The 3,550-nt window shown below is 35.5% G+C and overlaps 1 long non-coding RNA gene across 1 annotated transcript in view; it reads left to right on the forward strand.

Moving 5' to 3' along the window:
• Positions 1–1,520: 1,520 nt before the first annotated feature.
• LOC111086654 overlaps positions 1,521–3,550 on the forward strand; it is a 15,978-nt gene continuing 13,948 nt past the window's right edge. Inside the window, exons 1-2 of the long non-coding RNA XR_002611390.1 lie at positions 1,521–1,580; positions 2,735–3,175. This is a non-coding gene — a long non-coding RNA (uncharacterized LOC111086654). The remainder of the gene's footprint in view (positions 1,581–2,734; positions 3,176–3,550) is intronic.

Consider the following 3,550-nt stretch of genomic DNA (forward strand, 5'->3'; position numbering starts at 1 on the left):
TGCTGGAATGGTGCATGGACTGGATTTTGTAACGGCATGAGTTTTATAAATGCATGTTGGTTATATATATATATATATATATATATATATATATACGCATTCAAACTTTGTAGTCCTTTAAGTTGAAAAACCGTATATATAGCTAGCCATATGAATTGTTCAAATTATATAGATGTATGCATATATATTTAATGCAAATATGTCTCGTAATATACTAGCATATGTATACAAATAAATATTTTAAATATTTCTCATAGTTGTTATATTCTCCCTTCCTCTTCCTCCTCTCCACTAGCCATAGTAAGTCCGGTCACGGTTTTGCTGCAATTGGCCAGATATCCTAATAGAGTGACATTTTGCGCACTCTACAAGGTCTAAAACGTGTTAATTAACAATTATGAATTTATTATATTAATAAACCCCCCTCCATTTCTGATGGAGTTTGGATCGTAACAATTTTACGACCCTCTTCCACTGTGATGACCCTAAATTCTGGTGGACCGTCTCTGCTGCATACTTTATCTGAAACTAAATATTTTCTAAATAATGCATAGAGCTACAAAATTTCTGCTTCACTTTCGCATATAATCGCCATCTCCTGATTGCACGGTTCTTGCCACTCCATATAGTCAGCTTCAACGATGGCTACTCTATCTGCAGTATCTATAAAATTAGAAATCACGCAGTGTTGGCTATAATTCGACACTTACCATCAGCCATCACCGTGATCTCCGATACGATGCTCGAAACTGAGCTTGATGCTATCTTTTAAACTACGGCTTAAATATTTCGGTTGTGGGAGACAACCTAGACATTTGAAAAATGTTTTATACGTTTGTGTAACATGGTCCAAATCGATCATGTAGTGGTAAAAAAATGTGATCATGTTAGCAGCGTCGTGTCCGAAAGGGCAGGAACCTTATATATAAAGAAATGTTACGCGACATCAATACAGTTGCAACAACAAGTTAATAATCGCTATGGACATGTGCCATGCCTGTCATATAAACATCAAATTACATCCACGGCATGCACGCAGCTACATACGTATGCATGTAGTAGATTATGAGCCTCCATATAAACTACAGACTACATTGAAACGGTTGGCTTTCAACGGTTATACAGCCGCTGTTATTTTCTGTATAGTTAAATAAACTTAAAACTACCCTACACAGTACGCAATGATACGTTTAGTAATACTGCCCAGGTTTTATTACAATAGTCACAGCCATTTTTGCTATAGGCTGAACTAGTAAGTGGATGTCATATATAGGATTAGCAGTTATGATATTTATTATGAAAATCACTAAATAAACGCAATTGTAAAGTGGTATATTGTTATATTTTTGCACAGGTTATGGGACAGTTACTAGAATGAGAAAAACAAGAAGCTTTTGCCTGCTAATTGATCAGAAGCAAGTGTCACATTCCACCCTGACGGCAAGATGTCACACCACGAGCGCGGAAAGAAGAAGCTTCTGTAGGAGTCGAGAAACGTATTAGAAATGCACTTTGAGCATGCCGAGTCGAGCGGTAGAGACACAGCAGGGAGACTTTTCACACGTGGCGGTCGCTAAAGGGTGAGGTGACACGGTTACTAACATTTGCGTAGTTTGAGACGCTCGTAGGTCATTCTAAAACCGGGTTAAATCCGGTTGATTTCTGACAGCCGACGAAGAACAACGCTACAAATGGTTGGTTTATATGACAGTCAACTCTTCAAATGATAATATCATTAGATCATTCGGCTTCTGGAATAGAAAATTCTGGATGCTATGTTTTGAATAGTGTTATGAAGTTAACGTTACGTTAATGTAAGTTAATTTACGAAAATGTATTTCCTTTCTCGACTAACCAAGGTTTATGTGGATCGCCATAAAGTAACGTAATCGGATGGATTAAGCTACCTTCAAAATTAAAACAGATTCACATATTTTCATATTAACACATCGGTAAATGAAACTTGCATAGGTGGAGGAAACAAAAGCTTTCTGTTTGCGAGATCTAAACTTAGTAATTCTATGGGGAGTCAGGAAGGGTATGACCCTAAGCAAATGTGACATTTAATAAACTTCAAGAGGAAAAATTGCTGAAATATATGGATGCGTAGTATATGAGAGCCTTCTATTCCAGAAGCCGAATGATCTAATGGTATTAGCATTTGAAGCGTCGGCTGTCATATAAACTAACCAAATCATTTGAAATATTATAGTCCACCAAACTGGAATTGATATCTGTCAAAACTAGGCATAAAATACAAACCTTGATTATGTATTATTATCTGTTTCTATAGATGTTATATGAATATATATTAGCATCACCTTTATAGATGTCTTATGAAAAACTGGATTTAATATGTTAGAAGCATGATAATTAAATTTATGTTATGTTTTGCAGTTAAGAGTTATTCTTCTTCTTTAAATGTAAATTAATAACTGTTACTACAATCCGAATGCCTAAGGTGTAAATAAGTCTTAAATAAGTGTTTCTATTTATTATAGTGTTTCAGATGGCGTGTTGATAATCCGCCTTATAACATTTTTTTATTATAAGAAAATATTTCGCCCTCTGGAGGGTTAATTGAAATTTATATTTTAGCTGATTTCAGGTTGTAATAATTCACAGTCGCAGAGTTATGAATGAAAGAAATGAAATGTACCAAATATTAAAGGTTTAAATATTTTCACTCTCATTTTGTAGAATAAACTGATTTTTCTTTTCAATAAATATCCAGATTTTGTAGATATTCCCTAAAGAAGATCTGTGGCGTAGCATGTCGTCTTTTTCCCAATGGGGAGACGACGGGAGACCGGGTCGGCACCCCGCAGCGAAGTTTATTTAACTGCCAGTGAACCGTTCCTGCGAGTGACAGCCTCGGTTTGTGACACGGATTCAGAAGAAGAGAGACGCGCCTTCGGGCAGCGGATTAGGGCTAACAAAGTCAGAATTGTGTATGTGACAGTAAAAAATATGGACATCTCTTCCCCGGCAGAGATGGACGACTACACTTAACCAAACCAGCATACGAGAGCTTTTAATAACGGTCATCCGCTCAAGTTAAATATCCTGGTTTGTGAATAAAGACACTGAAACTCATCTTCCAGCTTCAAGTTCAAACACTCTTGAAATAATAGTAATCAGTTTGTTCTCTCCTCTGGATGAAATGCAGAAAACGGTACAAACATTGTTTTATTTTATTCTTCTCCCTTTTCATATTCAGTAGTGAGGGTAATTTTGTAACCATTTTCAGATTTAGCCGTAACACACCAAATTATTATATTTACTTATTTATGACTGATAGTGTTTGACGTCTCTGTCTTGTTTTATAATTTTATAAATAATTAAAAGGGGCAATAATAAAAACAGCTGGGTTATACAACTGCTGTTTAATAATTCATGTTTCTACACTTATGTTATCAGAAATGTTAGGATCGAGTTTTTGTTTATATTGTTACGTCTCCGTTTGTTAATTAACTTTCCGTAACTTTGTTCTGACGAAACTTTAGCGACACAAGTCCTTACTTAATAAAACTGGTTTATTCTTTCCGAA

The sequence above is a fragment of the Limulus polyphemus genome, unplaced genomic scaffold (genome assembly GCF_000517525.1).
Source record: "Limulus polyphemus unplaced genomic scaffold, Limulus_polyphemus-2.1.2 Scaffold1298, whole genome shotgun sequence".
In the NCBI taxonomy this organism is placed as follows: domain Eukaryota; kingdom Metazoa; phylum Arthropoda; class Merostomata; order Xiphosura; family Limulidae; genus Limulus; species Limulus polyphemus.